This window comes from Microtus ochrogaster, unplaced genomic scaffold (assembly GCF_000317375.1).
Source record: "Microtus ochrogaster isolate Prairie Vole_2 unplaced genomic scaffold, MicOch1.0 UNK1, whole genome shotgun sequence".
Taxonomy (NCBI): Eukaryota; Metazoa; Chordata; class Mammalia; order Rodentia; family Cricetidae; genus Microtus; species Microtus ochrogaster.
Window position 1 is genome coordinate 32,082,257 of NW_004949099.1, and position 23,800 is coordinate 32,106,056.

The following is a 23,800-nucleotide window of genomic DNA, read 5'->3' on the forward strand; positions in this document are numbered from 1 at the left end:
GAGGGCGACGCGGGAGCGACGCTGGCACGGACCGAGGTAGGCAGCGGCAGCCCCGCGCCCCTCGGGTCCTCCGGCGGGCCGTCCCCTCGGGGCGTTGGCGCGGGCACGGGCGTGGGTCAGGGGACCGGCACCGGGTAGGGCGACGTGGAACCCCGCGTGGAGTTCCTGGAACTCCGCCCTGGGCTGGACGGCGGGACCCCTGTGCCTCCTGCACCTGCCGCGCACGGGGCAGCCACGATGAGCATGGAGGGAGCGCACCGGGTGGCAGGCGTGGGCACCACTGGCAAGTCCGCTGCCCAGGGCCTGGCGTGGGGGAGGGGGTCGGGGATCCTAGGAGCTCGGGGCTGCGCAGTTGGAAGTTTCCATTTGCTCTTGTGCATTCTGGGTCCGGGGTGGCATCTCACGCACTTGCTGTTTGGCAAGGAATTGGGGCGTAAGCTCTGCATTTGAGGGGCATGGTGAGGCGCATCCCTCTGTCCCGTGAGCGGGGGTCATTTGAAGGACCGTTTGGGAGCGCAGACTTGGACAGGTACAGCTGGTTGGTTCTAGTCGGAATAAGTGTGTGTGGGGTGTCTGTGTGTGTGTCCGTCCGTGTGTCCGTGTCTGTCCATCCTTCGGCCTAATGATTGAGGAGGCACTGTGTTGATGGGTCCCCGCTCTCTGCGTCTCAGGCTACCTCTGAGAGATGCAGGTAGTACATACTGACAAGAGGTTGCCTTTGGGAGCTGCATGGGGCCTGAGACTTGGAGGTGGCCAGGCTCCCTCTTTTCCTATTCAGTACAGTGAAGCCCTTTTCTGTTTACTTTCCCTGCTTTTATTAGCCTTATCCTACTGTGGGACAAGGGGGGAAGACTCGGATGGTCTCCTGCCCTAGGGTCAGGTTGGCCTACAGGAGCCTTCATCTCCTCAGGGCTCCCCCACTTCCCCCTGATTTCTTCTTGTTCACTCCAGCCCTTGTGGGCACAGAACCTGCTCTGCTGGGCCTTGGGTTCTCCAAAGCAAAACAGTACCTCCTGTCCTAGTAGGGCATTGGGAGGCCACGGATTTTGACTTGTGAGCCATGGGCAGGCCCCTCTGAGACATGGTTTCAACAGAATGACACCAGGGTTCTGATGACTCCTGGGGGCATTTCCATGTTTGTCTTCAGTGACACCACTTTAGGACCACGGTGCCCAGGCCAGGAAAGACATCCATAGTGGGAGGACACCAGTGACTCTTAGCTGTGTGGTCTGGGGACAGTGAGTGGCTTCTCTGCCTGTCCAACCTCGTTTCCATTTTTTTTTTGTCTCTAGGGCTGTGGATTGTAGTGGCCCAGCAACCCTTTGGATGGTTTTCAGCTTGAAGTGTGTGTGTGTGTGTGTGTGTGTGTGTGTGTGTGTGTGTGTGTTTTCCTGGGCCCACAGGCTCTGCTTCTGAGAAGAGTGTGATCAGACTCCATGATAAAGTATGGAAGCGGTGTTCTCTTGAACATGTCCCCTGGGGTTTGGGAGCTCAAGTGGATGTTCCCAGGCAGGGGTGCCAGTGACCTAGCCCCTCCCCCCAAAAAACCAGGCAGGAGTTTGTTTGTTTTCTGAGATACATCTTCCTGCTGCCAGTGGATGGCTGCCTTTTACCTGGCAAATTGTGGCAATGGAAGCGTTCACAGAGAACAGAGCGGGTTTGGTGTAACTTAGCAACTGCAGTCAGAGGAGGGAGGGGTGAAGGAGAGGGAGGAAGAGAAAGGAAAAGAGAAGGGGAAATGCTGGGCAGGCAGCACATGGGCCTTGCTGAGGGGGTAAGCTGCACCTGTGTAAGGCCCCTCCTCCCAGGACACGGGTGAGGAGCAGCTCCAGGCGGTGACTGGGTCCTGGAGAGGCAATTAAATGGAAGTTGGAATATGCTGGAATGGTCTGTCTCTTCACTGGCAGAAGAGGGGCCTGCAATGAGTGTCTTAGGCTGGTGGAATTTATGACCTTAAAACTGTTGTCTTGTAGAAGCCACATGGCAAAATAGGTCGAGAGAAGATGCCCTGCCAAGGCAGGGAGCACTGAGCTCCTGACTGTGGTGGGGAGGGCCTCAGTGCACTGTGATGCCCATATCTGCGTGGCCCTTTGCCATAGGAGAGGCCCTGTTGGAGAAGACCTGGCCAGGGCCTCCGTGGGCTCTGCCAGGTCCCTACCTTCTGCTCTCTGATGGGACTCCCCCTCCCTCCTTCCCGCTTTCCCTCCTGAGGCCATCTGCTCCGGCCATGCTCTGCTCGGGCTGCTTTTCTCTCAGAGCTTCCAGAATCTGCCTTGTGTGATTTCCACCCACTCCGCGCTGCCTCCCAGGTTCCTTTGCTGTGGTTGCCCACCTCCCTCCTGCCTGTGAGCGGACACTTAGCAAGAAAGTGATGTGCTGAGGGGGAGAGAGAGAGGGGACAGGGGTACCGTGTGGCGTCTCGGAGGTGATGACTGTGAGGGGAAGGGCCCTGGTGACCTCTGGTCACTTGCAGGGTCCCTGACCCCTTGGGAGTCTGGGGTAGACATACAGCTCTCTTTTTGGCCTTATGCCTTTCTCACGTATTTCTGGTCCTGGAGACTGGGGCTATTGATGTGTAGAAGTTAGACACAAGGGTTGTCCTGGCCCAGTTCAGAGTGGGTAGGCTGTTAGGAGCCCATCAGTAGAGTGTTGTTGGGTTGGGGGTCACCAGGAGGTTTCCATACTGTAATCCTGGGGTATAATTTGGAAAAGTCAGCTGGCATCAGCAGCTTTTGATGTAACTAGAACCTGGGAGGTGGAGTCAGCTCAGCGCTGGGAAGGGGCTTGGGCCTCAGGGACTTTTGTTCTGGGAGAGCTGGCCAGTGGTTGCCTTAGGCATCCTACAGTGATAGCTGTCACGTGAGGGAGCTGGGGTGTAAAGTGTTATCCATGACTGTCCCTGGCTAAGGATGACACAGATGACCACGAATGTTCCTGTAAAAACACCTTGGATCGCAGGGATGCTGTGGAACATGACGTAGGATTATCCTTGCTGTGACCCTGTCCTGAGAAGCCTCTCCCTCCTCATTTAATTGACACAGAACTTCCTTAGGGAATCCTTGCTTGGTGCTGGGATGTGAAATAAATTACTTAATGCATAGTCACCCTCCCCACTCAAGGACCGCTCTGGCTTGAGGCCAGGCTTTGGCCAGTGTTGTCCAGGGCAGCCGACAGCCTTGAAAGCCTCTCTAGCCCTCCTGAGTGGGCCGTGGATTCCCTGTGAATTCAGGGAGCAGAGCACTAGCTAACTCCTGGAAGGGAGGCCTGAAATTGGGCCTCTGGGATGTCCATTGACTCTAGGTAGAATAGCCTGGGGCCAATGCTACACACACACACACACACACACACACACACACACACACACACACACACACAGTGGCGGGAGCTCTGCCCAACACCAGGGCACAGCATTGGAAACATGAGCCTTTTCCAGGTCCCTGGTTGACGAGTGTCAGTCCTCGGAGGTGAAGGGCTTTGCAGGGCTTCCCTCCTCTCCTGTTCTCCAGCTCCTGGCCACCCTCATCCCGGGCAGGCTGACTGGAGATGTGTTCTCTGCTTGCTTACAGTGCATTCTCACTTCCCACTCACTCCCAGCCCACTCCCATCTGGCATGTGCCCCTCCCCACAGGGAGCCCCACTGCAGAGGCTATGGGCTCCACTGTCCCTGCTCCCAGAGGCTCGTTCTGGCATCCAGGTCTGGCTGCCTGGCTCTTGGTCCTCCTTTTCCTCTGACCTCTCTGTAAGCCTCTCCAGAGAGCTTTGCCACCTGTCTCAGGACACTCAGTGTTTCTATCTCTCAGGATCCGGGTCCTCCCTGCCACTACAACTTCCGTTCTTCATGCCGAGCTGACCCCAGCTCCTGTCAGTCCCAGAGCCTGGGGCTCTTTTAGCACATGCGCTGTGCTTGGTGGTTTCTTCTGGGTGACCACGGGTGTCCTGTCCACTGCGATCCTATCCCCAAGCCTCGCTTGCCTCAATATCACCAGCAGCCAGCTGCTGCCCCCTCTTGCATTGAGATAACATCCAGTCTAGCACACCCCAGGCCTCTCCTGAACCCCCTTCCACTTACTGAATCCTCTATTCTCCAGCATTCTGAACATTTCAATGGCTTCCTTACTGTGATACCTTTTCCTTACAGACATGGCCTCTGCTAGGTCTTCTTTTGGCCCTTAGCATTATTTGGGGCGTGAGTCTTCCTATACAGGCATGGTGTACTGGTGCCTAAGCTTCTACAGAGACTGTCCCCAAGTGTCTTGTCAGTGATCCCCTAGAGCTCAGTCTCCCTCAGCCCTTTTGGACTCCCATCTCCAGGACACTGGCCGTTCTGATGAGATGTGGATTGAATTCTCGGAGCCGCTGGGCATAGTGGAAAAGGGGTGAAGATCCGAGTCTCAGAACATTGTGTCCATAGATCTGAGGCATGTTGCTCTCTACCTCCAAGGAGAGGAGAGAGTAATGGACCTAAAACTCTGGGACAAGTAGAGGGTGTGGGGAGAAGGCCCGCCCAGGAGGGATGAGTGTGGACAGAGCCAGGGGGCCAGTGCCCTGCTTGTCACCAACACTTCAGTTTCTCCAAGTATCACCCTCCGACTCTACCTTAAAGAGAGAGTTCTCCCTGGATGCAGTTGCCATGACAACACTGTTAACAAAGACTAGCTTCTGTGGAGGAGGCTGGCTCACCCAGAAGCCGAGGGTGTTGGGAAAGGGTGTGCATTCTGATGAGTATATCTGCAGAGCCGTAGTTCCCCTCCCCCACCGAGGTCACCCAGATCTTGAGGACCCTCCTGACCCCTTCTGCTTTACAGACCTCTCTGGTACTCAGCCCCAGCCCGTGTGAGTGTGAAGTGATTCCAGCCATAGCTGGGGCACAGGGCCAGGCTCAGGAAGCTCTCCTCCCTAGGGTGTGGAATACGTCCAGTCCTCACTCCAGACACTTTCTAAGACGAGGCACTGCGGTTGTAGAAGCCCAGACTCATAGGCCATGCTTCCCCTGCAGAGAGTCTGTGGTCCAGCTCCTCTGGGCTCTGAACGTTTACTGGCTCTGTTCCCCCTCTCTGATCATGGTTTGGATTAAGTGATGCTCCCACTCCCCCAGCAGGTCACAGGGTGTGATCCCTGAGCTTGTAAGGGAGCCTTGATGGGAAGATCCAATTCCCTGTCCTAAGAGCTGCAAGAGAGTTGCCCAAGGTTGGCTGGGTATATCAGCTAGGACATCAGGGAAGCCAGGTTGGAGGCTTACAAAGGAACTTGGGCAGGTCCTAGGGTACTGAGATACAGAGTAGGCAAGGGGAATATGTCAGGTATTTATTTTATTATTGCTCATAGTAGTGGGTTTCCTCCCACCTGGCAGGCTGAATGAAGAGTAGAGTCCCCGGGAGAGCAGCCCAAGGGCAAGTGAGCAGTTAGCTTTTTAGGAGAGCCAAGGTCTTCCCTACACTGTCCAGGAAGTCCAGGGTCCCTCCAGATAGCTGCACTTTGGGGAAGAGCATCTTATGCTCTTAGCCTATTCTTTCTCTGGCCCTGCTGTCCCTGGGAGCCTGCTAACCAACTAAAGGGTGGAACCTTATGATCTGCTGTGAAACCTCTGCCCTGAAGGCTCCCGAGCCAAGTCATTCATCCTGCCACATGCAAGGAGGGGAGGGATACAGATCCTCAAAGCCTTCCAAGGAGGTGTCGACAAAGGTCCACCTGGCAGGGCCAGGGCTGAGAGTGAACAGGGCAACGTGGGGTGGGGGAGAGCTTCTGCATAGATGTGGTCTAAAGGGAAGATGCTAGCAAGCCCGAGTCATCACCTGGGCCACACCCTGAGTGATGGAGCACTTGCAGGAGTAGAAGCGTCTGATGAACAAGCAGTAAGTGCGCTAGTGAAGGCCGCCGCAGACTGGATGTGAAGACATCCTGGTGGATAACAGACGAAGATGCTTCTTCAGATCATGCCATCACCACCAGGGAAGCCATGAGAGCCAGAGAACCAGAATAGATAATTCTACAACAGTTGAGTATTGGTTAAGATTTGAGGTCATATAGGCAATGGGTCTAGGAAGAATAATGAAAACTGAGGACCTTACAGATAATAAAAAAAAATGCAGTGAAGGGTGTCTTGGGAATGTGGCCATCATGACAGCAGATAGGCCACTCCTGACCCCTGTTCTTTGAGGAGAAATCTACATTCAGGGGTTTCCTCCCAGCCCCTGTGGTGGAGAGGCCAAGAGTTGACATGAGGTCTGGACAGGTGTGCTTGAGAGAGTATGGAATGCCCTGGCCTCTCCCTGGCACCAGGCTAGCGCTGTGTCTGGAGGGCCTCCTGCATCATGACGTTAGGACACTTGAGACCCAAAAGCTGCTTTGTGGTCTGCAGCAGCCATTGCAGCCCCAGGTCCCAGATGTGTCCCAGAGGAAGCTGGGATAGGAAGCTGTAAGGACCGTTATGGCAGAAGAGCCATGAGGAGGTTCCTGCAGTGAGGCCCGTGTCAGGCTGGAGAGCGGAGACAGGAAGGAGCTGCAGGTGGTGTGGCTGGCCAGAGTGGGCCGACCCTGTTCCTGCTGAGGCTTTGGTGGAATGGCCAGGGCAAGGGACGGTGTGCGGATATACAGCCCGGGAGAGTGTCCGGTCCTGTTGTCGTGTGTGCTTAGCAGCCCACCTCATACCCACCACTTCCCTGTAAACCTCCTTGCCACATGCGCCACGCACCCCTTCCCCCAAACCAATATGACCAAGATACTGACTGACTGGTCAAGCTCTGTCTCTGCAGGATGCATTACAGCTTCTCCAGGGTCTGTTACAGCATAACTGGTGTCCCTGAGGGAAATGGCGTGCCAGGTTGGTCATGAAAGATGAGGGAGTTCAGGAGGTGTCTTCCACTGGCCCGCTCTTTATTTCAGGCCCTTGTTCAGGATGGGATCTTCTTGGTCCGGCTAGAAGTGGGTGTTTCACCTCAGGATGAGACACCCTTATACCTGCCTACTCAGATGATGTGAGCTGTTAGGTTGAATTCAACTGAGTCATGCCTCAGTTTCCCCATCTATTAGGCCAGGTTAAGTGCAAAGGTTCTCTGAGTACCAGGTTCCACGAGGCACAGTCCCATTTCCATAACTCTGAGGATCACCTAGGACATGGGGCACGAGGACAGAGTGCTTCATGCGTGCCCATGAAATCTCTCCAGCCTGTCTGGTGGCTTCACTAGGTAGGCTTCAGCCTTGTGCTTGTCCGCAGGTGTCCACCAACCTACCAGGCAGTGGACAGCGGGTAGAGGGTTGGGCTAAGGCCCTTGAGTCTGTCTGTTCCAGTGGCCACACTCTTCCCAGGCCAGCAGGGGAAGTTGTAATGAGGCCCACTGATCCCTGGGGAAACCTAGGCAGAACAACCCCCAGCCACACCCAGACGTTGTTCTGTAGAAATGATGAACAGTCTGACGTGGCATGAAGGCAGGCACCACGATAGGAGAATGTGTGTCCTAGGCCTGCCCCTGGACAGACGGGACTCCAGGCTGTCCTGCCTTATCTCAGCGTGGAGCTGTGCTGGGAGCAGCCGTCCAGAATGGCTGCCCTCCTGTCAGAGGGAATTGAGCGGTGCTGGTGGGCACCCTTCTTCATCCATCTGTTGACCTCTGGACTCCTCCTACCCTGCTTACTCTGTTTGTTTATTTATCCGTTCTTCCTCTCTCCCTCCCTCCCCCTTCCTTCTTCTTTCTTTCCTTTTCCAACTTAGCCATCTTGGAGGCTCTGTCCTCCTGTTCTTCCTACCTGCCCCATTCCCACCTCAGCTCCTGGCATTTTCTCTACTCACAGTTGGCCTTGTGGTTTCAGGAGCCAGGTCCAGACCAAGAGCCACGTTCCCTGTGTATGGCCTGCAGCCAGGTTGTCACACGTTCTTGGGGGACGGCAACCTCCAATCAGCTCTGTTGCCTTGCTCTCTATGTCCCACGCCACTGTCACGTTCCCCGGCCATCCTGTCCCGTGGCTCTCAAAGAGACTGCGATCAACTTCCAGGGAGCTGTGTCCTTCCTCATCCTGCTTCCCTCCACCCCTGCGCTGCCCCTCCCCCTCTCGGAGTTTTCTCCACACCGAGCCCAGGGTGGCCTGGCCATCCTCTATGAGAACCCTGCTTGCTGGACTCCCTTGTCCTTTCTGCTGATGTCCTCAGTGAATGTTTCGGTTTCTCCTTGGGGGAGGACCACACCACCTTACCTTATGCACACCGCCACTCCCTACCTTACCTGTCACTGGCTCTGCTCAGCCGTCCTCACTGTCCCTGTCCCAGGACTTCAAGGCTAGTGGTTCTGGCTGGGGTTGGGGCGGGGCTGAGAGCTTTGCTGCTCCTCCAGGACTCTGGAGTGCTGGTGGTTGCCATCACTTCTCCCCACGCTCCAGGTGTCTGGTCTTGCTTCTTTTTTATGTCTTTTGGCCTCTGTCCTCCCAACCTAGGCTTACTGGTGACATTTTGTTGCCACATACCAACTGTCTTTAACCACTTTACCACTGTATGTGGGGGCAGGAACAGAAACATTATTATTATTTATTATTATTTTGGTTTTTCGAGACAGGGTTTCTCTGTAGCTTTGGAGCCTGTCTTGGAACTAGCTCTTATAGACCAGGCTGGCCTCAAACTCACAGAGATCCTTGTGCCTCTGCCTCCTGAGTGCTAGGATTAAAGGCATGCGCCACCACCGCCCTGCCCTGGAAGCTTTCTTGTAGTGGGTCCCTGGCAGCCCTTGTGATCTGTCCTCTCCTGTGTCGTGGTGGTAGTGTAGCCTGGTGGTAGCAGAGGGTATTAAGTTTGGAGGTTAGCAGTCTTCTGACGGGGTTAGCAGTGCAAAAGCCAAGAGTGGGCAGAGCTGCACAGGGGCTGCGGGGCTGCTGAGCCACCCAGGTGGCCTCAGGGAAGTCCTTTGATGACCCCGAGCCCCTGAGAAGGAGTGGTGAGGGTCTATGTCCCCTGGGTTGAGAGCTAACAGCAGCACTCTATCTAGAGCCCCTGGCATGTTTCTAGAATGTGGCAGGCATGGTGCGTTTGAAGTTGTGATGGCAGCAGCAGAAGGGGTGATGGAAATGTTGGTGATGGTGGTACTGATAGTGGAGGCAGTGATCAGAGACAGTGATGGTTATGTCAGGCACATTGGTGATGGTGAGCAGCAGGGGTGGGGTAGGAGAGACCTGTGGTGGTGAGGGTGTTGGTGATAGAAATGGTGGTGGAGGAGACAGTGAGGGCTGTGATGAAGTTGTTGAGAATGGTGCTGCTGGTGGCGATGGCAGGGATGATGGTGGAGGTGTTGGTGATGGTGGTGATGATGGTTGTAGTAATGGAGGAGACGGTGGTGATGGTGGAAGTATTGTTGAAGGTGGTGGTGGTGATGGTGGACGTGTTGGTGAGGGTGGAGGTAGCAGAGAGGTGGTACTGGTATGGAGGAGACAGTGATGGCTGTGATGAAGTTGTTGAGAATAGTGCTGTGGGTGGTGATGGCAGGGATGATGGTGGAAGTGTTGGTGATGGTGGTGATGATGGTTGTGGTAATGAAGGTGGTGGTGGACATGTTGGTGATTGTGGTGGTATCAATAAGTGCAGGTGGAGTGGTGGTAGTGGACTTATTGGTGATGGTGGTGGTGGTGATGGTAGTGGGGGTGGTAGTGATGGTGGTGGTGGTGATGGTAGTGGGGGTGGTAGTGATGGTGGTGGTGGTGGATGTGTTGGTGAAGGTGGAGGTAATGGTGTGGAGGAGACAGTGGTGTGGGTGAGTAGGGAGTGTGGGAGGGAAACTGTTATTTAGATTCTGGCAACAGCCATAAAAGCTTTCTAATACCTTCCTGGTTTGAGGAGGGCCTTGCTAAGCAGCAGTCAGCCTGCACTTGTGGTATGTGGGTGTGTCTGTGGGTGGCTGCACATTTGGCTGGCTCTGTTCCCTTGCTCTTACCCCCCTCTGCCCTGGACAGCTGCCCCCGCATACCTGTGGGGGTCTGGGGAACAGAGCAGGTACAAAGCTGCAACCCTGGAAAACACAGTGAGGAACAGGCTGGCACCTCTGCGTCTCCTGGAAGCCAAGTTAGAATGGAAGAGCAGGAGAGAGCAGGAAAGGGAAGCTTAGCCATGATTGGAGAGTGAACCACTTATTCCCAGCCCCAACTCTGTCGCCAGAAATGCGTAAGGCATTTGGGTGAGTTTCTCTGTGAACCGAGCCCAGCCTTCTTGGGATTATTTGGGGGGTGGGGGAGGGGAATGAGATAACATCTGGAGATGAATGTCCTGGTGTATCTGACTGTCCAATGAGTTAGTGGTGCTGAAGCCCAGACTGCCTACCAGTGTAGTCTCCAAAGAGCTGAGTGCTGGGAGAGGATCTGACAGTTGACATGGACTTGCGTGGGCTGGGCCCAGGATACCAGGCTGGCCTTCGGTTCAGGGCTCCGGGTTTAGGTTGACTCCTCCGAAGCCTCAGGACCTCTGTTAATCTACAGTGGGAGTCCTTGCAGTCCATCCATGGGGTGGGGAGCCAAAGGACTGGTGAAGCTTTGGGTCCACCTGCACTCGGAATCCAAAGGGGAAATAGCTCAGCATTCAGGGAGGATGTAGCAGAGCTGGCTTGGCCTGAGTTTCTTGCCTCTTGTTCCTTCTGTTGCCATGGAAACAGACCAGTGAAGCTTCCTTCCCTATGCCTCACCCTTCGAAACTCATGGGAGAGGCAGTCTGGAAGGCATAGGGGAGCAGAGGAAGAGAAGCCCCGGACGAGCTGATCCTTGATCTTCGGATGGGAGGGCGGGAGGGCGGAGGGTGGGAAGGCAGGAGGGCAGGAGGAGAAAACTTTCCCAGGGTTTGAGTACAGAATGGTGTGAAGCCAGCACGAATGCACAGCCCCCGTTCCTCCTCAGACCCTAGCGCTGCGTTTATGTTAATAGCATTCAGGGAGAGTAACACGGGTCCCCGTGGAAGTAGCTTCTCTGTCTCCAGGCTGGCCGTAGACACCCTTGCTGTGTTTTTGAAATCCCCTCTGGACATTCCTGGTCTGTAGGTACAGCAATGTGTCACTTCATTTTATGTGGCAGAGGCTTTGTTAGGGGTCATGTGCCTTGAGTTCACATTGGCACATCTTGGAGTGGCCCTTTTGTTGTGACAGAGGGACATGAAGGTGCAGTTGTCATGTTGCGGAAGTTTGGCAAACCGTCCACCATACCAGTATTACGTTGTTAGACTTCGTTTCCAGTGTGCACAGGGCCTGTTCTCTACTCCTTCTCCTTGCTGCTCTGATGGATGAGCTACACCTTAACCCAGTTTAGTTACCATTTCTCGTGTAATGAATGGGATTGGACTAGGCATCTTTTCCTACATATATGATCCTTCTGAGACTGAGGATAGAGCTGAGTGGTAAAATACTTTCTTAGCACATGGGAAGTCTTGGGTTCATTCACCAGCATTGAAAAAAAAAACCTACCTGTGTTCTTATTAATCTGGTGTTCTTATTATGCAAAGATTTCAGCCGGACACAGCGTCCATCTTACTCTGTAATGTGGGTTGGTCAGGAATACGGAATCTCCTGCCCAGCCTCCTGAGGGCTGACTGAGATGACAAGTGTGTTCCACCATGGCTGGATGGTCCTTTCTTCTCTCTTAAGACAGGGTTTCTCTGTGTAGCCCCAGTTGTCCTGGAACTCGCTCTGTAGACCAGGCTGTCCCAAACTCAGAAACTTGCCTGCCTCTGCCTCCCAAGTGCTGGGATTAAATGTGTGCACTGCCACACCCAGATGTAAGATCTTTTAATATTAGAAAATAGGTACCTTTGAGGTTGAGTTATAAATGCTTCCCTCAATGTAGCATTTTTATTTTGTGTGTCTGGACTTTTGAAGACATTTTATTTTATTTTTTAAAAATATTTTATGCTTTATTTAACTTTTATTTTATGTGCATTGGTGTGAATGTGTCAGATCCCTTGCCACTGGATCTTCAGACAGTTGTGAGCTGCCATGTGGGTGCTGGGAATTGAATCTGGGTCCTCTGGAAGAGCAGTCAGTGGTCTTAACCACTGAGCCATATCTCCAGCCCCCTTGAAGACATTTTAAAATACAGGTAGCAAAACCAATGATTTCAAATTGACTTGGAGTTTTAAAAACATTCATCTTGGGTATGAGCTGGGTGAAATAAGTTTCTGTAGGTCATAGACAGATGCCTGCCTCTAATTCCAGAGCTCTCAAACCAACTAGAAGGTCTTATTTGCAGCTATGAAGAAATCGCCTGTGCTTCTTCATAGGCTGATTGTTTTCTTTCTCAAATTGACTGTTGGATCCATTGGTAGGGCTCCAACTTGTGTTTCCAGATGGCTACCATGTGACCAGCGCCCCTTGCTAACTGCCTTCTTTGTGCTGACCTGGGGTATCACCTTCACCCCATACTCAGCTGCGTGTTTGGGGGTACTTCTAGACTTTCTTGTTTGCCTCCGTGCTTTGGCTGTGTATTAATGTACTGATGCCATGTTTTAGATTCAAACTTATTCTGAGATAGGGGTCTTATTGTATAACTCATTATAGTCTTGAATATTCAACTCCTGGCTCAGCCTCCTGAATTATTGGAGTCACTATGCCCAGCCAACATAGGTAATATATAGTATTTATATGGGTAATAAATAATATACGGTCAATATATAGGATATATAGGTAATATAGGGCTATAGGGTACACACAGACCCACACATACATATATATGCACACACACACACACACACACACACACACACACACACACATGATTTGTTGGTTTAACTAGCATAGTAGGAGTTGGATAGTCCAATCTTCACTCTGGAGAGGCAGAAAACCTGGCAGTTGCTCGGTCATAAAGCTAGAAGTCCCATCAGTCTTATTATGGAGCCAAAGACCTGGAAGCCCCCTGCAGAGTTGCTGGTATTTAGTTATCATAGAAGTCTGAAGATTCCAAGACCATGGCAGAGGCACTTCCTGAGGGAGAGGAAGTGGAGGCAGGCAGGTGACTGGAGCCACCTGTTGGAAAGTGGCTCCCTCTTTGAGAGTGAGTCTTCCTCCCTCCGCTAATCCTTTCTGGAAATGCCCTCATAGACATGCCCAGAGGTGTGTCTCTCAGGTTGATACAAATCCCATCGAGATGACAGACCAACCATCATGGGTCTGCCCTTGTCAGCTCGACTCCCAGTCACATTACCTTATGTTATATTTAAGGTCCAAATGAAGACAGCATTATAATTCCATTTAATATAACTATCCCATGTACAGTAGAAAATGCATTAATTATCCTTCCAGAATAGGTGACAGTCTCTTGAGGAATGATTTCTCTTTTAGTACTCCATAGCTTACAAGTTATATAGATTTGATAACACATAAGCACGGATCTCAACTCAATTGATGTGATATACATGGCAATGGAAAAGGAGGGGAAGAAAACACAGACATCTATCTCCGTACTATATGTGAATATGTGCACACAATACTCTCTTTTAGTCTTTAAATTCCTAATGAGACAGCTCACTGACCTTTACATCTGAAGTTTTTTACATTTAAAGCTTTTTAAAAGTTGATTTATTTATTCATTTTACGTGCATGAGTGTTTTGCCTACATGTGTGTCTGTGTAGCATGTGCATTCTCGGTACCCAGGGAGGCCAGAAGAGGGTGTGAGATCCCCTGGAGTTGGAGTTGGCAGTTGTGAGCCACCAGGTGGATGCTGAGAACTGAACCCCTGGTTCCCTGGAAGAGCAGTGAGCGCTCCTAACCACTGAGCCATCTCTCCAGCCCCTACAAACATTTTAAATAAAATAGGACAGAACTATTCATGACAATTACAGTTCTCTCTTCTGTAACTGGAGCCCAGACTCCAAACAAGCAGAGGAGAAAGGTGCAGAAACAGGAAGCAAAAGCCTTACTAGTGACTTCCAAGGTGGGCAGAGCGTCAGTCCTATCTCTGCTCCTAGTTGCTGGAGAGGCAGCACTATACAGTGGATGCTGGCTGAGAACATGTATGGCCTCCTGGAGCACCTTGTTCCAGCCCTCCAAGCTGTTGCCACCCAGTTGGCACAGTGACTGCATCTTGAAAAAGCCACTCCGCTGATCACGTCAGCTGCTTCAGGTTGGTGGGGGACCATGACAAGATCAGAGCATTCCAGAAGCATGGGCCCACTCTTGCCTTTACAATAAGTTCCTTGTCAGAAGCCATGTGGAAAAAGGCCTTCTGTAACTGCATGGATGGTGGTTTTGGTGAAAGAGTTACTGCCAGGATAGGAAAATTCACACCTGGAATAAGTGTCTGTCCCAGTAATAAGACAAGTACCGACTTCCAACAATGGGAGTGGCACATTGTGGTCACTCTGCCACCAGACAGAGCATGGACATGTCACCACACCTGGAACTCAGTGCTGGTGTCTGCTTAAGGAAGAGAGGGCTTGTTTTAGCTCACGGTTTGGGGTGCCGTCCACCATCACCGTCAAAGGGAAGGCATGGCAGCCACAGCATGAGGTCAGTGGTCACACTGCGTGGTCAGGAGGCAGAGACATGTACGCTGGGGCTCGGCTCAGCTTCTCTCTTCATTCCGTCTAGGACGCCAGCCTGTTGGAAGGCATCCACACACTCGAGGTTTGCCTTCTTTTCTCAGCTAAGCCTTAAAAACAATTATTTCAGTTACTCAGTAGTGTGTTAATACAAAATGGCTCAATTTTAGTGTGATATTTTGAATTTATTCTTTGAGAATTCTGTACATTTATGTGATGTATTTTGATCATATTCAACCCACATCCCTCCATCTAACTCTACCCAGATTCTGCCCCAAATCTCCCTCCCAACTTTGTCTTCCTGTTGATAATGGAAGAACCCGCCAAATCTCAAGTGCTTCCCATATACGCATGAGTGTGAGGCCATGCCCTGGATCCCAGCAGCCAATAGCTGTCTTTAGCTCTTCAGCTAGGAGTAGGAGCTCCTGTGACCTTCCTGCATCCTTGCTAGGATGTCGGTTCTATTGATCTTGTGCAGGTTATATAAGCAGACAGCCACAGTTGCTGTGAACTCATGACCGCAGTGGCCCTGACATCTTGGAAGACACAGTTTGAGCTCCTTGTAGGGTTAAGCCAGCCCCTTTAGGGGGCGGGTTTGCCTCGGGCGAATGTTGACTGATAAATCGAGCATGCGGAGCCTGCGAGCCCCCTTTTCCTGCCTCCTGTGAAAACGGCTACAGACGGGAACCTCGGTTCTGTAAGTTTATTTAAACATTAAAGCTGTATATATTCTTTAATATCTGCCTTGCATTTGTTTACGCCGATACAGCTCCTGTCTGGAATTCTTTGATAATGAATATTAATATGGAAGTGTAAGCCAAATAAACACTTTTCTTCTCCACTTGTTTTTTTTTTTTTTTTTTAGTCATGGTGTTTTGTCACAGTAATAGAAACCCTAACTAAGACAAATTGGTACCAAAGGTGAGGTGTTGCTGTAACAGACCTGACCATGTTGTTGGGCGGACTGTGAAAGGACTTTGGAACTTTTGGTTAGAAAAGTCATTGAGTGTTAAGATCCCAGTGGGATGTTCTTACGTGCTTGGAAGGCATAAGTTTTAAGAGCAGTGCAGAAGATGGAGGCCTGGCTTGTGACGTCTCAGAGGCAATATTAAAGGTTCTATCAGGGCCATTTGCTCTTTTGAATTAACATTCTGGTCAGCTGGGGCTGAAGTGTCAGCCATGATTAGCAAGAGACCAGCGCCATTGAAGTGAAACCTTTACATTACTGGGAAAATTGATGTTGATCGGCTGGAGCGAAGAAATTAGCAGTGATTAAGAAGAGACCAGCATCACTGTGGCGAAATCTTCTGGGAAGTGTTTCCTGAAAGCACAGAGAAGCTGTGTTCCAGCGGTTGCCAAGGTTGTACCACCTGCTGGAAGCTGGGTGCGGTCGTGTGTGAGAGTCATCCAAGTGGGGCTCTTTTTGAAGGCATGAGGGGGTCATGGAAAGCATCTGAGGCTTGCAATGTGGGACGCTAGGGGAGGCCATCGGTAAAGGTTCAGTTTCAGTAGCAGCTGAAGCCCAAGGACCGAAGGTGCCATGCAAAGAAGTTGAGGCTTGGCGCCATGAAGAAAACCTATGAGAGACTGTGGGTGAAAGTGCAGCCCAGTTGCAACAGAAGACCCTAGCAGTTTTGCAGATGCCAGTACCGTGGATGACCACCAAGAACAGCAGCAACAGTGCATGGAGCAGCTGGAGTCCAGAAAAAAAGCTGTGTGTGCTGCAGAGGGCGGAGCCAGAGACGCGACCCAGGCCCTTCCGAGGAGTCCAGAAAATCGTGAGTGGATCCCCAGACCTGGATGGTTGGAATTTGGTTTTGCTTTGATTTGATTTTGACTGTGCCCTGATTTTTCCTTCTTGAAGTAAGAAAGTATTTGGTTTTATTTTACTGGAGCCCACAACTGAGAGACTTTGAATTTTAAAAGAAATTGGCTATTTTAAAGGGACTGAAATTTTAATGTGTTTGAATTTGTAAATGAATTTGAATTTTGGGACTTTTAAAGTTATTTATATTTTTAATGTGAGAATTTGGGGATGGTTGTGACTTAATAGTGATATGTTTGTGTGTCGAGTTGACAAGGCTGTGCTGGATGTTTTTTTGTCAACTCGACACAAACCAGACTTATCAGAGAGGAAGGAGCCTGGGTTGGGAAAAGCCTTCATGAGATTCAGCTGTAAGGCATTTTCTCAATTAGTGATCAGTGTGGGAGGGTTCAGCCCATTGTGGGTGGTGCCATCCCTGGGCTGGTGGTCCTGGGTTCTATAAGAGAACAGGCAGAGCAAGACTTGATGAGTAAGTCAGTAAACAGCATTCCTCCATGGCCTCCACATCAGCTCCTGTCTCCAGGATCCTGCCATACTTGAGTTCCTGTCCTGACTTCCTTTGATAATGAACAGCAATATGGAAGTGGAAGCTAAATAAACCCTTTCCTCCCCAACTTGCTTTTTGGTCATGGTGTTTTGTTGAAACAATAAAAACTCTAACTAAGACAGGGGCTCATCCCTGGGAGAGGCTAATTCTCCATCTCTCAACAGTCATTAGTTACCTGGAGTTCTTTGTCTAGGGGTGCGGCCACACAATATTTCCCACTTCTGCATTAGCATGTCTGTTGATGTTGTCATTGTTTAGGTCTTGTTTAAGCAGCTGTACTGTTGTGTTATTGTGGATATCGTTTCTCTGTCATATCTAGGAGATGCAACCTCACAGTAGACTTCTCTTGCTCTTGGAATCTTTCTGTCTCCTTTCCTGAGATGTTCTCTGGGTCTTAGATGCAGGCATCTGTTGTAGATGTATCAGTTGGGGCTGGCCTCTCCACGGTCCATTGATCACTGCATTATGACCTGTTGTGGGTTTCAGAAATGGTCTCTGTTTGCTGTGAAGAGAAGCTTCTTTGATGAGGGGTGGAAGCCACCCTCCATTTGCGTGTCTAAAGATGAGTTATAGAATGCAAAAGGAATTAAACTCAGCTAGTAAAGCAGTAGTGGTAGATTCTTAGACCCATGATCATAGTAGCCCAGAGTACTTGGCTAGGTTTCTAATATCAGGCATGGTTTCCTTATATTGAGTGAGGCCTAAATCCAATTACACAGCCATTGGTTACCACCAAGATGTTAATGCCACTATCACCCCCTTAGGGATATTTTGCTGTGCTGTTCATTGTTATAGTTGTTAGCATCACAGCTGGATAGGACTATTAATTGCTTCCGTCTGTTGGAGGTTTACATAGTACTTTCTGATACTTGGAGACTAGACCACAGGAGGGAGGGAGGCTTCTAGGTTAGGTCCAGCTATAATCTTCTAAGTTCTGTGTCTGAAAGGTAACATGTCTTCAGCATTGAGGACTTACCTACCTCTGGAAGGCAACTGAGGGGAGCAGCAATAGTTTATATTGCTTTGGGAGTCTCTTAGAATTCACCGAGCAACAGCTTGAATGGAGGTTTTTCATGTCTGGTACTGGGGTTCTTATTAGATAGTCTATGGCTTTTGTGTGCTAAAACTAAATCTATCATATGACCCAGCTGTACCACTCAGGGCATATTCCCAAAGGACATGACATCTTACTACATGGTAGGGTTACTACTCCACAGTACCCAGCAATGTTCGTTTCTCCTCTTATTTGCAGTTTCTAAGAAATAAAGACAACCTGTCCTTTAGTAGATGGGTGGATAATGAAAACGTGGTTCATATACACATGAATAATGGAATATTATTCAGCAGAAAGAGAAATGAAATCGTGAAATTTGCAGCTAAATGGATGGAGCTAGAAAAGATTATACTGAGTAAGGCAATCCAGACCCGGAAAGACAAAGGCCACACGTTCCCTTTCATCTTCAGTTCTTAGCTGTGGGTGTGGGTATATAGCATGGAGTAACTGCAAGGTTACAAAAAGGTGGGGTACAGACTGGGGGTAATATTAAGGTTCAGGTAATATGAAAGGGGGATGGGAAAGGGTGGGAAGGGGAAGAAAGGTCAATATAGAAAGAACGGAAGAAAGGACAAATGACACCAAGAAACCTCAGAGAATTGTATTATTTTATAGTTACCCAAGCTATACTATATACATACACACATATATACATAAACACATACACACATATCACACATGCGCATGGAACTTCTAGTAGGCTTTCATGTGGACTTTTCAAACATCCTTCCTTACTCTCCCTTCTCCTCCTCTGCTCTAGCCTCTGATCCTCTTCTTCACTTATCCCCCCACGCCTGTTCCTCTTCCCCTGCTATGCCATATGTGTTCCCATTCAATGGCCCCTTTCTCCTGGGAACTTTTTTATTTTTCTTTGAGGCAGGGTCTCAGTATGTAGACCCTGGTTGGCCTGGAATTCAGAGATCCACCTGCCTCTGCTTCCTGAGTGCTCGGATCAAAGGCGTGTACCACTACTGCTGGGTAAAACACTGTGGTAGGCACACTCAGAGATGTGCTCTCTTGATTCTAAATCCTGTCAAGTCGACAATTTGGATCAACCTTCACATCACGCACAAACTCCACCCCCGCCACCCTGGCCACTGTTGGGCGATGATGTGGCTGGGGGAAGGAGGTTGGCTATTGTCCACAGAAAGGGACATCTTTCCTACTTAACGTTTGAAGTCCTCCTCTGTTAAGGTCACCCTGTAGCAAGCAGCTAGTTACATGGGGTACAAATATTCATACCCTTTGCTATTTGGAGAAATCTACTCCCATGCCCCTCCCCACACATCTTTCTCACCACTTTTTTCAGTCATGCATATTCCAAGCTCTCAACCATTCAACCAAGCCATACATCAATATACAGTTTTCACATCTAGATATTTTCCCTTCCAAGCAAAATGTCTGATGGTGTACACTACCTGCAGTTCTTTCTGCTGTGAAGGGTTTCCTTGACCACAGGCATCCAGGATTGTCGCAGAGCAGTGGTATAATACTGTGGTGCTCACTGCTCAGTGGTGCCTGCCTGCTGTAGGGAACCATCTGCAGACAAAGATGTATTCAGTTCTTTAACCAGTCAGTCAAAGAGCACATCTTGTGATGCTGTAGGTCCATGCCTTGGGAGAGGAGGCATTATAGCAGGAGTAGTAACCTACACGTTTGGGCCACTTCTTTGTATAACTTATTTGTCCCTTTGGGACCTGCTAGAGTCTGGCCATGTGTATACCGTTTCCATTTGTTGATGGATTGCTCTTGTGTACACCCAGTCTTATGGGCTGTAGGTCAGATAAAGCCAGCTCATGCAGGGTACTGCAAATCTTATGGTATTTGGTGGCCGATTACCAAGTGTTCAGTTTCTAGTAAGGCCCAGTGGCAAGTCAAGAACTGATTTTTTCAGATGATGGCTGGGCCTTGATGCAGAATCCCTAGGCTTTCTGCTATGATTCACCTATGGCAGCCTGTCAAATGCTCCAGATAGCATTCCCAGCGGTTGTTGACACTGTGAGACTTGTTGGGCTTGCTGGATCAGATGACCAAAGTGGCAGAACTGTCTCTCCAGCAGCCTGTACCGGTAAGAGCCTGATCTAGGGACCATTTGAAACTAGCAGCTTTTGGAGTCACTTGATGTTTGGGCTGGAGTAGCACATCCAAACTAAAAATGTGCTGCTTACCCAGTCCAGTGCCCGGTAAGCATTGTGCTTCTTCCTTGATGATGGAAGGTCCTATGTCCAGCAACTTATCCTGCCTACCCCACACCATGGGACTCTTAGAAGTTTTACTGTGTGCAGGTTCCTGAATTTTGGTTGCATTTATTGCCTGTCCTCTGATGTGCAGCTGCCTTATTAGCAGCTCCAGAGTGGTTGCTGCCTTCTGCTGACTTAGTCCAGTCAGCAAAATGTCATCAGTTTACCGGCCTCGTGTGATACCTTGAGGAAGAGAAAGGTGGTCAGGATCTCAGTGTACTAAGTTATGATCCAGAGCTGGAAATTTTCCACCTCCTTGAGATGAAACAATGGGCATACACTGCTGGCATTGCTAGTGGGAAGCGGATTGCTTCCTGTGGTCCCTCCAGGTGGGTGTAGAGAAAAAAGCGTTCGCAAGATCAGTGGCTACATACCCGGTACCAGGAAATCTGTTAATCAGCCCAGGTGAGGAGGTCACATCTGATACAGCTCCTGCAGTTGGGGCTGCCACTCGATCCACCTTGCTAAAACCAAGTTTCATTCATCCTCTGTCCAGACAACCTAGGAGACAGAGATGAGGGAGAGACCACTGACTCTGCATCTTTTAAGTCCTTGATGGTGGCACAAATAAGGAGAGTTTGACTTTTTTCTCTCCTATTTATTTCTTTTTTAATTAAAATTTTAAATTATGACTATTTGTTTTATGTGTATGAATGTCTTGCCTACATAGATGTCTGTGTACCATGGGCATGCCTGGTACCAAGGAAGCCAGAAAAAGATGTCAGATCTGCTGGGACTGTAGCTACAGATGGTTGTGAGCTGGAATTGAACCTGGGTCTTCTGGAAGAGCAGTCAGTGCTCTTAACTGCCGAGCCATCTCTCCAGCCCATTCCGTTTCTATCTGCATCTTTTTTCCTCTTGTCTTATTTCTCTAAGACTTCAAGCACTGTGAAGAATAGGAGTGGAGAAAGTGATCCCACTCCTATCTCAGTGGGAATCATGAGGAGATGTTGGGTTTGTCAAAAACCTTTTCTGCGTCTTCTGAGATGATCGTGTGGTTTCTGTATTTGAGTCTGTTTGTGTGGTGGAGTTTGTTTATTGGTTTACATATGGTAAACCATCCCTGCATCTCTGAAATTAAGCCGTCTTGATCATGGTGAATGATCTTTTTGATTTGCTATTTTTTAAATTTTAATTTTACTGTCTCTCCTTTTCCCTCTCTATGAATGTGTGTGTGTGTGTGTGTGTCTGTATTTGTGTGTATGTATATGTATATGTGTGTGTGTGTGTGTGTGTACAGGCATATGCATGCCATAGCACATGAATGACTGTCAGAGGGGATCATCTGGGAGTTCTTTCTCTCCTTTCACTATGGGCTCTGGATCTGAATCCTGGTCATCAGGCGTATGTGTGTAAAGCCATCTGCTGAGCCATCTCCAGGGCCCTTCATACGTTCTTGAGTTCAGTTTGCAAGCATTTTATTGAGAATTTTTATATTTATGTTTTTCAGAGAGGTTGGTCCAGAATTTTATCTTTATTTTTTGTTGTGTCTTAATCTGGTTTTGGTGTAAGGTGACACTGGCTTTGTTTCAAGGGTGTGAGGTATTCCTTCAATTTCTGTGTGATGGACTTGCTTGCGGAAGCTTGTGCTGGTTCTTTAAGGGTCTGTAGGATTCTACAGCGAGCCATCTGGATGGCACTGTTTTTAGCAGGGAGGTTATTTTATTACTGCTTCAGTTTAGTTGCTTATTAGAAGTCTGTTTACATTATTTCTCTTGTCTTAGTTTAGCTTTGATGGGTCATAGGCGTCTAGAAGTTCACTGTTTCCTCAGCTTTCCTAATTCAGTGACTGTAAGTTTTAAAGAAATAGCTTAATACTTTTCTGAATTTTACTGGTACATGTTGTGGTCTTGCTTTTCATCTCTAATTTTATTAATTTGCATCTTCTCTTTCTTTTTCCACCTTATGTTTTTGGTACAATTTTTTTTCTTTTCCTCCCCTCCACCCTCCCTTCCTTTCTTTTTTCTGTGCAGTCCTGTCTGTCCTGGAGCTCACTCTGTAGACCAGGCTGCCCTTGAACTCAGAGATCCACCTGCCTCTGCCTCCCAAGTGTTGGATCTAAAGGTGTTGCCACCAGGCCCAGCTGAAACAGTGTTTTTTACTGAATACAGAACTAACTGATTGGCTGGCCAGCAAGCCCTAGGGATCCTCCTGTCTCTGCTTTCCCAGTGGAGGGATTGCAGGTGCGTGCCACCATTGCCAGCTTTTACATTGGTTCTGGGGAGCTGAAATCACCTTCTCGTGTTGGCATAGCGGGCAGGCATTTACTGACTGAGCCACAGATTTTTGTATTTAGTGATGGGCACATCCTCACTTCCCAGAAGGGCAGATTTTGCACCAGCCATCCCGGCACTCCAGTTTCATTTCTAACCCCTATGACCTCTAGCGAGGGGTCGCAGGCACCCCCAGCATATTCGTAGTAGCCGTCTTTTGACTCAGTCTCTAACCAACCAATAAAATGCATTTCTAATGCTGGATGTTTGGGTTCACGCCTGTAATTCCAGCATTTGGGAAACTGAGGCAGAAGGATCACAGTGAGTTCGAGGCCACCCTGAGGCTACATGGTAACTTTCAAGGTAGTGTCTTAAAACAAAACATAAAGATTTGGCAATGCACTTTAAAACAATCTGTGCTGCAGCATTGATTCTGGAGTCTCCTCATCAGTAGATTTATATCCATAAATTCAGTCCGGGTTAGTTTTTCAATTTCTTCCACCATTATGGCAGAGCCTCAAAACTCTCTCCCATGTATATGGTTGCCAGATCTCTGTGTGGTGGAGTTAGAAAACCCAAGACGCTCTTTAGGAAAGTAGCAATCTCCTCATGAGCCATCCTGTGCTCCTCTCCTGGAGGGACCTGCTGAGATGTGAGTCTGGTTATAGGTCTATAGACAGAGATGGTGGTGGGGCTGTGTCATGGGGGTCATCAGTATTTCCTGTTTGGCATCTTGTTGAGAAAGAGTAGTTGTCAGGTCTGTAGACAATGCTGCATTGGTTCACTAGGCAACTCTGAGAGGCCAATATTGCAGGTAGCTACATATCTATATCTATATATCTCCATTATATATATCCTCAGCAAGATTGTGATATATAGTGCTTATTTCAGTCATGCTGGGGGTGTCCATCCCTCTTCCTACCCCCCCCCCATTGTTTCTTTCTCCCTTTCTTTCATGGCATGTCCTCACACCGAAGCTCCAGCTAGCCTGGCACTCATCATATAGCCCAGGTTGACTTCAAGTTCTCAGGGAGATTCCCATCTCAGGGTCCTGTGTGCCATGACTATAAGTGTCTGTCACCAACTGCAGTCTTCATTTTGTGATACTCACATTGCTTAGTCCAGGGTCTTCTGTGGTGCTCCTCAGCCCTTCACGCCGTGTTCCAGCAGGATCTAGTGTGTAAGGTGTGGTGCCCATGAGCACAGTGTGAGGGTCATGGACTCCTGTTTCCCCATTCTGATGGTCTAAGCCATTGGCAAGCACAGTCTAGGTAAGAGCCACACGAAGGACCGCCAGAGATGCCTTTCTCTTCTAGACCCCTCCCCCAAGTGTTAGGGAGGCAGCCCAGAGCTTTGTGCAGTCTAGGCGAGCACCCTTCCAATGACGTATATCCTCAGCAAGGTGGTTCTCTTCTAATTCTGTCATACCTCATTC

At 49.6% G+C, this 23,800-nt stretch overlaps 1 protein-coding gene across 3 annotated transcripts in view; it reads left to right on the plus strand.

Annotated features, from left to right (window-relative positions):
* Positions 1-6: 6 nt before the first annotated feature.
* The window catches only part of Rasgef1a (RasGEF domain family member 1A), an 86,908-nt gene continuing 63,114 nt past the window's right edge, over positions 7-23,800 (plus strand). Inside the window, exon 1 of one of the 3 annotated variants that reach the window (XM_005365082.2) lies at positions 7-36. The gene's annotated coding sequence lies outside the window, so the exon portion shown is untranslated. Of the gene's footprint in view, positions 37-144; positions 284-374; positions 530-23,800 lie in introns of those variants that run through there. The other 2 variants (XM_026788170.1, XM_013353053.2) reach the window with 2 other exon arrangements.